General features: G+C 39.8%; 1 non-coding gene across 1 annotated transcript; it reads right to left on the bottom strand.

Annotated features, from left to right (window-relative positions):
* Nucleotides 1-6,583: 6,583 nt before the first annotated feature.
* Nucleotides 6,584-6,687, bottom strand: LOC131756448 (U6 spliceosomal RNA). The gene has a single exon (XR_009335631.1). It is a non-coding gene; the product is annotated as a U6 spliceosomal RNA (small nuclear RNA).
* Nucleotides 6,688-12,927: the final 6,240 nt, after the last annotated feature.

Below are 12,927 nucleotides of genomic sequence, written 5' to 3'. Positions count from 1 at the left end.
ATGACTTATAGAACCTCCATACATAACAGAAAACAAAAAAGGAAGTAAACCAAGTGGCCATTTATGGGAGAATAGGTGAATGCATTGTGGAACATTCACATGGCAGAATAGTATGCAAGAATGGATACGAATGAACGGCAGGTGCATGCAACAGCATGGATGGATCTTAGAAGAAATACTGAGTGTGAATAAAACCATTCTAAGGAGACAGTTGGGTTCTGTGAAGAGTTCTGTAGCTGTCCTCCTAGTCCCCAGTTAGACAACTGGTCTTGGCGTCCTATTTTTGGGCTGCGGTAGAAGCGGGCAGCAGAGGCTCGGATGGGCAGTAGTCATTATTGTTCTGACCCACCACACTGGTCGCCCCCAGGGGAGGAACGTAGTGGAGAGGGGCAATGTCTACCTTGGTGGTGAGGTGCAGGGTCACCCTTTGCCTGAGCATCTGGATTCCTGAGTGGAGTTGCTTCAGCGACCAAGAAGTAGACACTGAGGAATCTTTCTTCTGTTCAGGGTCAAAAACCTGTGACAAGCTCTCTGCAGGTCTTATCTAGGTGGTCTCTAAGGCCTGACCCAACAGGCCTTTAATTACTGATGGACTACCATAGATGACATCTTTGGGATGAGTTTCTGACAGCTTGTGGTTTGATCTCCAGCTGCTGGGTCCTCCACTTGGGGCTTATGTATTAGTTAACTCATGATTTTGGCCATCTCCCAAGAAGATGGTGTAAACAACTTCTGCTTTTGAGATATTAGGTGCTATACAAAGGCAGCACCTTATCCTTTATTTTCTCTCTATATTCTTTCATCGAGAATCATTGTTTTACATTTTAGCATCTCTAAAAATAAAAATGTATCTTACAGTTGACAGCTTCTTAACAATGACAAAAGGTAGTGTTTTTTTCTTTGTTGATGATACATAAAATGGAGGTGTGTCTCACAATCAACAGACTTGATTAAATAGGATATGCTTACCTAATACAGATAATCTACTTTTGCTCTTTTTCCAACAATTATTTTCATACATAATGATCTGCACACATAAGCAATATTCACTCAACACTCTGGAATAGGATGGAGTCATCTGTATAGTTTTGTAGTAGTTGGTGGAGAAGAGGAAGGAAGATCTTTGCAACTCTCTCCATTGCAGTAGGCAGCAACCAGGAAGAGGCATTGTAAAATGAGAGAGAGAGGGGGAGAGGGAGGGAGGGAGGGAGGAAGGGAGGGAGGGAGGGAGGGAGAGAGAGAGAGAGAGAGAGAGAGAGAGAGAGAGAGAGAGAGAGAGAGAGAGAGAGAGAAAGCTTCCTTGATTTCTGATCACTTTCCAGTACCTCTGGAAGCCTGATTATATGTCTTGCCCTGGGTTTCTTGAGTTGTTATAATAAATCGCCTTTTTCTTGGTTTAAACAAGTTTCTATTTCCCACAAGCTAAGGATCTCTAATTAAGACAAGTGCTCAGCAGATACCCAATATTTAATGAATGCTCTGTAAGTGCTTATTGTTTTATTATTGTATTAAGGGATTTATTGAGGTTTACCGAAAGTACTTCGAGAATACAAAGGAAAAGAGAAAAAAGTTGATTATTTGGTCCCCAGTTGGGCTTCTTTGTCAGGGTCTTAAAGAAGGGTGGGTGATACTCGACAAGCGGAGGTAGGAAGCCAAAGGCTTCGATGCAGAAGGATGCTCAGCAGAGGTGAGGGGAGGGTTTGGGAGCTGGGATAATGTGAGTCTCCAGCCGGAGGCTGAGCCTGGTTTGGAAGGACCTTATATATCACGTGATGGGATTTTTGCTGTATCCTGAAAGGCTTGCAGAGGACGCAGGAGGCACCAGAAGATGACTTAAAAAAGAAAGAAGTAAATAAAGGCAAAGAATAAATAAAGGCAATCACATAAGAAATTGCTTAAACATATCACTCTGACACAAACGTGCAAGAGGAAGTGGAGAGGAATGGAACTGTATTGGGAGGCTGTGGCAGTCTGGGTGAGAAGAAATGAAAGGGGAGCAAGGCATCAACAGCCCCCTCCCGTGTGACATTAAATAGTGCATGAGGAAGAGCGGACTTGTCCCTGGTCTGTGCAAGCAGTCTACTGCTGACAATCAGAGTGACTCACAGGTGTCCCACCAGCTCGCCCTCTTCACGCAGGAGCTGTTAACATTTATACGCCTGCTTCATTAGCAGTCAGGCTAGCTAGCTGTGCCCTTTGACTCCTTTCCTCAACCCTCCACATGTTTGCCTGCCACCTGGTCTTGTCCTGTTTCCTCCCTGCTCCCAGGCTCTTTCATCCAAATTCACACGGTAGATTTTCCATTTCTTCTTGGTAGCTCTGCACATTGATTAGACCATTGCAGACATTCTGTGTGTTTGTGCCTGAGCAGTGCACCCCTCCCCCACCCCAGGCAACAGAGAGTAATTTGAAAAGAGCCTAAAACTAACAATTTACACAGGCTGAGTTGGGACCTTTTTTCCTTTACTATGGCATTTTGACAGCAAGAAAAATTACACTGGCAGAGCACTTATTGATTCACAAAAGACCTTCCCTGTGAATTTGGATACAGATCCACCTGTGCACTCTAGACAAATCTATGTCTATTTGGGGGGTGAAAAGCTATGGTATTATAGATGGTGTCAGTGAACTTGACCTAAAGAGAGATTCTGTTTTCCCAGTGGTCAGTGCAGAAGAAATCCATACACATATTTGGCTCAATAAATATTCTTATAAATTATATGGAGGATGATATTTTTACGTTTGGGGGAATAATTCTTAATACAGTGGAAGTAAGGGAAAAATAAATTGGGAATATACTGCTCAGTTCTGGCCATGTGGTCATTTTAATGATGCTGTAAAAACAGAGATGGAGCAAGATAGTGTTTCTTTATGAGGATGGGCTGACTACTTAACGCTCTCAATCTGGAAAGATGAAGGTAGGGTGGGATGTGATAAAAAATTTACAGTCATGAAGGGAATGAATCAGGTGAGTAACAACTCGGAAAAATAAGAGTAAGGAACATATACTGAAGGTAGTTTGAAGACAAAAGAAAGTGCAGCTTTACATGTTTATAGTAAAGTCATGATTCATTATTCCAAGAAACAGTTAGGTCAAGATATGATGGGATTTAAGCAAAGGCTTAGATAAACTCAAGGATGCAAAGTCAACAGTGGGCATACTTAAGAAATATGCCCACATTTTTGGTTTTAAGTGACAAAAATAACATGTTCATTGGAGAAGAATTAGAAAAATAAGCAAAATTTTTTAAAATTAAAAAATCTGTAATCTCTTAGAGATAGTAACTATTGATATTTTGCTGTATAAATACTTTATTTTTCTCTTTGTTTATTTAATTTACCCAAATGGGCTCAAACTAAACATATTGCAGTTTTTTTCAACATAGTATTTTGTGACCATCTTTCCATGACAGTAACTTTATAGCTACACAAATGTTTCGAAGTACAAGGTGTTGGTTTGGATGGATTTACTATAATTATCTTCGCCAATTCCATATTGCTAAATGTATTCTGAGATTCCCTACATGTTTATCTTCTAGGTTTATGATACTTTTGTCAACTTAAAAATGTGCTATTGGATTTTAAATGCAACTGCATTGAGTTTACAGATAAATTTTGTGGGAATCTTTAGGTATTGGGTAATTTTATCTGGAAACACAAAATATCTTTTAATTTATTCTTGTTTTCTTTTATGTCTTTCAGTAAAATTTTAATAATTTTCTTCATATTGATTGGTCCTGTATATTCTTATTAACTTGATTCTTAGGTCCTCAGTATTATGATTACCTTTTACTCCTGTTGTGAGTGGTTTCTTCCATATTCTAGTGGTTAATTTAGGATATATAAGAAAACTATTGCTTTTAAAATATTTTATTGTTCAAGTGGCTTCCCCACCAAACTTAGTAGTTTTAGTTATTTTCTAGTTGTTTTCTTAGGTCTTCCAGTTAGACAATCAAATCAGCAATGAAAAATTATATTTTTGCCTCCTCTTTTTCAATATTTATACTTTTATTTTTGCTTTTGTATCCATTTTAATTGCCAAGCACTTCTAGAATGATATTAAATAGCAGGTGTATGCCTGTCTTGTTTCTCATTTTAATGGAGTGCTTTTATTGTTATATCTTTAGGTATAAAATTAGTAATTAGATTGAGAACTTTTTCAAGTTACATTAAGAGAGTATTAGCATATTCATATTCTACTGAGCTCTTTTAAAATCAAGAGTATATTTTGATTTTTTCAAATACGTTTTTAGCAACTTTTACATGATCATATAATTTTTCTTCTTTGAATTATTGATGTGAATGATTTACTAGTGTTGAAAGTACTCGTATTCCTGGAATGGACTCCTATTTTGTTATTGTCCTGGTAATTTATTGCTTCATGACAATCTGCCTCAAAAATTTCATTTTGCTTACAGTCTTATGGATCAGAAACTGAGGAAGGGCTTGGTTGAAAGGTCCATCTCTGATTCTCATGGTACTAGCTGGGGCAGTTGGAGCCAAAGGATCCTCTTCCAAGATGGGTTCCTTATTTACATGTCAGCTTCCTGGGTACCCCTTGGCTTCTTTCTCCTGTTCCACATGGTCTCTTGTTGTATAGTGACTTTCCTTCTCACTTGAACTTCTCAGGGTTTAGTGACTTCTGAGTGGTCACATTTCTTACATCTTATCTGGCTTGAAAAAGCAATGATCCCAGACATGGAAGCTGCAAGATGCCTGATGACCTAACCATAGAAGTTTCAGAGTGTCACTTCTGCTGGATTTTATTGGTCAAGCCAGTTGCTAAGGTCAGTTCAGATTCAAGTGGAAGGGAATTAGGCTCCACCTTCCAATGGGAGGAATAGCAAAGAATTTGGAATCATCTTTTATGGCTTATTATTTTTAAAATTGTTGCTGGTGTGATTTGCTAATATTTCTCAATATATTTGTGCAAACATTCCTAAATTATGCTGGCCTAGAGATTTCTGTGCTGTATTTACCAGGCTTTTGGTAACAGGGTTATGACATTTGGTTTTTAAAACTGAATTGGAAAATTTTGATCTTTTTCATAGTCTCTTTAACAGATTAAATACCATTAGAATTTCATGCTTCTTTTTTTAAAAAAAATTAATTAATTAATTAATTTTTGGCTGCGTTGGGTCTTTGTTGCTGCATGCGGGCTTTCCCTAGTTGCAGTGAGCGGGGGCTACTCTTTGTTGTGGTGTGCGGGCTTCTCACTGTAGTGGCTTCTTCTGTTGTGGAGCACGGGCTCTGGGCACGCGGGCTTCAGAAGTTGTGGCTCGCAGGCTCAGTAGTGGCACATGGGCTCAGTTTCTCTGCGTCATGTGGTATCTTCCTGGACCAGGGCTCGAACCCGTGTCCCCTCCATTGGCAGGCGGATTCCTAACCACTGCACCACCAGGGAAGTCCAGAATTTCTTGCTTCCTTAAGATTTATAAAACCTCCCAGGCCAAATGTCCTTTATAATTTGACAATTCTTTGATGGTATTTTTATTATAGTATCTTTGATCTTATTTATATTTCTTACTTCTTCTTGAGTCAATTTTGTTATTTTATATTTTCCTAGTAAAAGAAGTCACAACAATTTTTGACAAGTATTTGTCACAACTTCTGCTGTTTTCCAGGACTGATATAGATGTCTTCTCCTTCATTTTAATTTTTTTGGTCTATTTCAATGGGAATGTAGGAAGGAAGGCACGTTTTTTAGATTGGCCAAACTTTAATACAGAGATGTAATGCTCTAATTGTCATAGCTGTGTTGTAAGGTATTGCACATTATTTATAACTTATGTCATTTAATAGGAATGAATACCCTGTAAGATAACAAAAATTACTCTTTTTATACAAATGAGTTTATGTTTTACAACACAAGTCACCTACTGTAAGTTCATTACAAAAAATTATTAATTTAAGTTCAGAGTCATCAAATACTCTTTGTTGCAGATGGAAAGCAGGAATTACATCTATAATGTGTTTCATGTCATCAGTTGTGACTTTTGTCCCTCATGCTGATTAATTCATTAAGCATATTTAGTTATATCTACTAGTCTCCCAAGAGAGATGGGGAGGTCCATGAAAAATATACCATATTCAAGTTGCTAACAGAATTTTAAAGTACATAATAGAAACCAAGAGATAGAAAATGTTTAATATTTGATATAAATGTCCAATTGGATTAAAAAAAATTTTTTTAGGGCGGTATAGTTGTTTTACAATGTTGTGTTAGTTTCTACTGTACAGCAAAGTGGAGTTCCCTGTGCTGTACAGCAGGTTCTCATTAGTTATCTATTTTATACATATTAGTGTATATATGTTAGTTCCAATCTCCCATTTCATTCCATCCCCTCTTTCCCTACTTGGTGTGCATACATTTGTTCTCTACATCTGTGTCTCTATTTCTGTCTTGCAAACCAGTTCATCTGTACCTTTTTTCTAGATTCCACAAATATGCATTAATGTATGATATTTGGTTTTCTCTTTCTGACTTATTTCACTCTGTATGACAGTCTCTATCTCCAAACATGTCTCTACAAATGACCCAATTTCGTTCCTTTTTATGGCTGAGTAATATTCCATTGTATATAAAAACATGGAACACTTCACAAATTTGCTTGTCATCCTTGGGCAGGGGCCATGCTGATCTCTGTATCGTTCCAATTTTAGCACATGTGCTGCCAAAGCGAGCACAAGGAAGGCAATTTAATGCATGGGTTCAAACTGGCATCTTACGAATGTTCTTATAGTCCTTTTTTTTGAGGTAGAACTATCTTAGAATATGTCCATAGTGTTGTCATAAGTAAAGCTTTAAACAGAATGATCCATAAATCTGTTTTTTGTGGCATTTAAACTTTGTGTTTTGAACTAAAACTAAAATGGGTGCTAAATATTATTTTATACTGTTCTCATAGAGATGCCAATATTGTCCCTACTAAATGAGGGCTTCATCAAGATATGTCTGCTCACAGAGGAGAGAAGGAAGATGAATGTTAAATAACAGAACTCAGATATCTGACTACTGATCATCAAGATCAATAAGAAGACAGTGAGGACCCCATGAATTGTAGGATAATTGCTGGTTAATTTTCATTATCAGGCTTCCAAGTGAGTCTGTGTGGTGTATGTATGTGCCTTTTACAAAGTTCAGAAAGTCCTTTTGGAAAGGATGATGAGATTATGGGGAAGGCAAGCAATGTAGGATGCTAAGAGAGGAGATGCCAGTAACTTGCCATTGGTACAGGCTCACTCTTAGCCTAAATTTCCCAATTCTGGGAACATTTTCTAATAGGGAAATGTGGTCTATATCACTCATGACAAGGGGAGATACTAGAACTCTGGATAGTTCAGATGGAAGCAAATGGATGGGTGGATCACTCATCTTGAAGACTTTGAATTTGTGCTGCAAGCAGAGGTTGCAGAAAGCATCTCTCCTGGTAAAACATCTCACTGTTTAGAAAGTAAATTTTACTTAAAAAGAAGTTATGGGTAGACCGTGAAAAATGAGACCCAGAAGTAATTAGAAAGGCGGCAGAGGAAAGATGAGAGAGTTTGAATAAGTCCTGAAAGCCCAAAGGCTGAGAATACCAAGATAATTTTAAAATACAGGGAAGATTTGAAAACACATGTAGCTGCAGGGAGGTTTGGCCAAAGAACAGAAATAGAGAAAACCATAGGAAATGGAAAAGAGGGGAAATGGAAAGGGATGAAGATGTTACCCTTAACAGGAATGCAGACGCACGTGGAAAGATGCCAAAAAAAGCCAGGCGAATAAGTGCTCTGGATGGAATTTAGTGTATGTAGCTGAGGAATGAAAACAAAACCCACCACTACACTAGTAATAGAGGGTGGGAAGACTACCAAAAAATCAGGGGAGAACAATGTGGGTCTCAACAGGAGGTAATATATTGTATTCAAAGGCATTTGAGCATACAGCGTAGCATTTAGACACATGATCTAGAGAATGCAAGTGCAAAGGGCAGAATAGGAAAAGAATGTCTGGCTACTCTATATATAAACCTGTAAGTCTGAGCTAAATTTCTCTTTGTCTACTCTGGTTACTGTTTGCTTCTTTGTTGACATGTAAAACATTTCCACAGAGTGGTTTGGGGGGTATTAAAGTGAAACCAGGCTCATGGTAGAAAACAGAAGACTGTGAGAGGATTTTATGATATTTGATAGTTGCTTTATAATATTAAAAAAAAGATTTTTTTTTTGGTTGTTCCTGTGTGCTTTACAGAATCAGTCTCATGGCTTAATAACCTTACACCTTGAGCACCTTTGTGTTTTGTGCTGAGTTGCAAATACATTAAGCAACAGCTTTATTATTTCTTCCTGGATCAGCCCAGGATCCCCTTTGAGGAACTATGTCTTCCAAGAATTCAGCTGACCACATAGTCCTAAGCCTAGAGTTTTGGGGAAAAGATTTGATTTGTAGCTGCATATTTGTGTTTTTGTTCCAGTGGAGTTAGAATTTACCTTGTAAGGAGTAAATACTCATCCTTTGGCACCTGGAAGATGGTATAGTATCTTAAAATAACCAGAAAAGTAGTACAAGAATCTCTTAACTTACCTTTCTGCCTCCAGCTCATCTTCTTTTTTTTTCCCCTAGTGAAATGATCTTTAAAACAAAATAAAATAAAACTCACTTACCGTTTAACATCATAAGTGAGGTTTAAACTAACCCAAAGAAAGAAAAATATCTGTAAGTTAAGGGGACTTATAAACTAAAATATCGACTTTTGTGACAACAACTTTTGTCATCTGGGAAAAGGCAGGTCTCTAGGAAGAAAAAAGAAGTGTGAAGAGGTGGGAAGGAAAAAAAAAGGTGGAAGAACATCTTCGTCATTTAAGAAATATTTCATAGACACCAAATTGTGTTCTAGATACTTTAGCATTTCATTAACATTTTGTGTTCCTCAATTAGAGTGACAGTTTTCTGAGAAACAGGATTATGTCCTTTTAGTTTTCTTGACACCAACCACAAGGTCAAATAGCTAAATTCAAAAAATTTTATTCTCTTTAACTTTTCTACAGCATTTGACTCTGTTGAGAAATTTTCTTTCTAGATATTCTCTTTTTTTCCTTCTCTACTGAAACTGCTAGAGTTGTGCTCTCATCTGTCACCTGGTGTCTCACCTGCAGTTTTCTCTCCCCATCCCTCCCATTTCATCCTTCCCATTGCCAGCAAAATTGTCTTTGATTAATTCACATCCCTGCTTAGAAACCAGTGATAGCTCCTCACTGGTGGATGCTATTATAGGCTATTGTTGTGGATGCTGTAGGAAAAATTACAAAATCTTTGGCCTTGTATCTAACTCCAGTCCCAGTGTATGGAGGATAATCAGTTTCCCCCTCTCCATTGGGCCCAGTCTTCCTTGTTCTCGCCAGAACCTACTCTATAGCCACACAAGACATGTGGCTCTCCAAGTGCCTCCTGTGACTAACCTGGGTCTTAGAAGGAGACCATAGCTGTGGAGACCTGAACCTCAATTGCAGTGGAGAAGAGAGGAAAGATTGAAAACCAAGGGGCTTGTCTGGACAGTGGTGACCTCAGCTGTTTGGGCAAAGTGGTTTACTAAAGATCTCAGTGGAGAAATTCTATGGCTTAAGAGCAGAGTGGAGTGTATTGGTTTGTGTTCAGTGTATTTGCTCTATTGTTTTGGATGGGAGAGGGGTAGTTGTTGGATATGGGAAGGCAAAAGGATGAAAGTACAAGGGAAGTGACAAATGCCTCCATTTGTCTGAACTTACTGTGAACCACTCTGATCACAGGTATCAAGTTTCCTGGAGAACAGGTTCATGGGTTAAAGAGAGGCTTTTGAGAGGGTATTTTTGGCTATTATTATGAATGCTGTTAACCACAGTGTGCCTCTGTATGTATCATAACCATGGTGACCATATGTTTCCAGGTTAGTATGAGTCAAGGTGGTAAATTTTAATATTTACTTGGGAAAATATGGTCACCATAGCTATGGACTACAAAGAAGAATGATTCTTAGATGACCAGTGCATGATACACCCAGTCAGCAAACAACTAGGAAAAATTGAACGTATTAAATAAAACAGTATAAAGTATGGAGAGTCCAAATTAATTAGAATCTGATTTCTACCACCCCATGTTACCTTCTTCTGACCAGTTTGGTAAATTTTGTCTTCTTTAACCTTAAAGTGGGCCAATTCTAGAGTTAAACTGATTAAGCATACATCTTTAACCTGGTTTTGAAATCCAGGAAATTATGAATTTTTATGAATAATTGCAGTAGAGAACGAACGCACCACCAAGTTTGCATGTGACCTTGAATTTAAAAAAAGCTGTGCTACTTCCCACAATCACCATTATTAGCATTTGGTCAGAGCATCTTTTTTTGAGCCATGCACAGGCACTCTGCTGGTTCCTTGTAATACGAACAGGCAAAACATAGAACGTTGGACAGGTTGCTTAAATCAGGTAGGACAGATGTTGTAACAATTATTACCTCCCCTCACCCCACTCGAAGGTAGCAGAAGAGCACCTTGCTCTTACCTCCGTATACTCTGTACATCGTTTCAAATATCTACTCTTATCCAAGCTCCACCAGAATGTGGACCACTCATCCTGCAGATTTTCCTTAGACATCAGAGTTTCAATAATCAAGTATCATCTTTTTTTAAAAATTTTTATTTATTCAGTTTACTGACTGACCTACAACACTATGTTAGTTTGATATTTCTGTGCATTAAATGATCAGCACAAGAAGTCTAGTTGCCATCTGTCACCACACAGAGTTATTACAATATTACTGACTGTATTCTCCTTGCTGTACGTTTCATCCCTGTGACTCATTAACTTTGTATCTGGAAGTTGTACCTCTTAATCTCCCTCACCTGTTTCCTCACCGCCTGCCCCCACATCCCTCCCCTCTGGCAATCACCTGTTTGTTCTCTATTTTTATGACTCTGTTTCTGTTCTGTTTGTTCATTTGGTTTGTAGATTCTACATACAAGTGAAATCATATGGTATCTGTCTTTCTCTGTCTGACTTATTTCACTTAGCGTAATACCCTCTAGAATCACGTTGTCAAAAATGGCAAGATTTCATTCTTTTCTTGGCTGAGTAATATTCCCTAATCAAGTGTCATCTTGTCAGACTCTAAAAGCCTGTCCATAATTAATGCTGCAAATGAAACCAAACTTCAGAATAACTGGGCTTCCCTTTACCTTTTTTTTTTTTCTAAATAAGTAACCAGGCAGGTGTTCCACGTGAAGCGGGCATATCAGGGTCCTTGTGATTTCCTTTTGAGCAGGAAAAGTGTAAAACATGAACAGCAATGTGATTCAAGTCTGTGATGTACCACTGAATAGGGCTGGGACGCTGAGTCTATATTCTCAGTATCACCTCTATGTTCTTGTGTAAATCAGGCTTCCGCTTGCCTTCCTTGTGGTTGAACATCATATTACCAACTCTCAGTGTTCCCTTTCGACCCCCTGGACACAGTTGTCTTGGGATTTGCTGGCATTTGGGAGGGCTCTGACAATGGTGGAACAAATCTGTTCCTGTAATGGGGTATCATGGCGGCTCTGGTGCATAAGACAGGATGCTTGATGTCTTCATCTGCCCTCCCAGACACTTTCCCCCCACTTCACCTTGTTTTGTGCCCCAGGAGGCTGACCTGTGTGGACCAGATCAATGAGCTCCCTTGCCCTCAACTTACAGTTAGGTTTGGCAGTGTGAGCTCTGGTGGCAGATGGAAGGGAGAGAGGAGAATGAGGTCCAGGTATTCATTTCCTTGCCTCTATGCCTGTGTGCTAATGGCATGCTGGCCGCCTCCCTCAGCTGAAGGCCTCGGCTCCTGTCAGCTCCATACAGCTTTGCCTCTGGGTTCTGCTCTTTGGGCCTCGGGTGTTAGCAGTGCCCTTCTAGTACTAGCTCTGAGGTAACACACCATATCTTGTGTTATGTTATGTTATGGGTATCCCTGCCCATACCTTTGTAAATAGTCCCTTAATTAAACTCTCCTCAAATTACCCAATTCAAGTATGGCATCTGTTTCCTCTGGGACCCCAACTGATACAGGGAGTTATTCTTGAATAAATGATGTTGGTGGAAGAGTCCTGAAGGACTGTATCAGTGACCCCCAGAACCTGGCAGTAAGCGATGTAACTGAGGCACATCTGTAAGTTGCTCGTGAGAGGGAAGCTCTGACTGCCTGTGATTTCTGTTGCTGCCATCTGAGGCCGCCTGGGTGACCAGCCTCCTTACCCCCGGGGCAGCTACACCACAACTCTGACTTTTATTTGGAGCCTGGGAGAAAGGAGGAAACAAGTCTTCTCCATTAGTGCTGTTGGACAGAGGAGGCTTCTGAATCAGCAAGTGAGAAGAGATTTTGAAGCATCACCAGGCCTCTGGTGGCCCTCATCTCTCCTCTGGTGCCGGTGGCCCAGGTCCATCCTGGCGGCAGGTGTCAGCGAGGGGAGCTGCGCCCAAGCACCGGGCCTGGTGCCTCCCTCCTGCAATCTTCTTTGGCATCCCTGTCCCCTTGCAAAGCGGAGCCCCGTTAGCAAGGGAAATGTCATAGTTTCAAACAAACAAACAGGCCCTGCAGTCTGCCAAGTTGTCTGGGTGAAATCACAAAGAAATCTCAGTGTCCTACGCCTAGTTGGGGCCTCCTCTCAGGGAACTGAGTAATGCTTTCATGACAGGAGCAGGACTCACTTTCTCCCTGCTTGCTCGAGGGTGTCCAGCTCCAAAGCCGTGACTCCTTTCTACCAGTGACCCTGCCTGACCAAGCCTAGTGAGGTCCCTGGGAACTAGGTTACCCTCTGTCCACTGTCAATTTAATCAACTTGGTCACTGTTTGGGATTCGATGGGTCCCCTCTCTTGCATCCTTTTCCAGTTCCAGGTTCCCTGAGGGAAGCTTCCCTCTCCACTTGACTTTTCTTGAGTAGCTCAT

The sequence above is a fragment of the Kogia breviceps genome, chromosome 4, assembly GCF_026419965.1.
Source record: "Kogia breviceps isolate mKogBre1 chromosome 4, mKogBre1 haplotype 1, whole genome shotgun sequence".
Taxonomy (NCBI): Eukaryota; Metazoa; Chordata; class Mammalia; order Artiodactyla; family Physeteridae; genus Kogia; species Kogia breviceps.
This window is presented reverse-complemented; position numbering and strand designations above follow the sequence as displayed.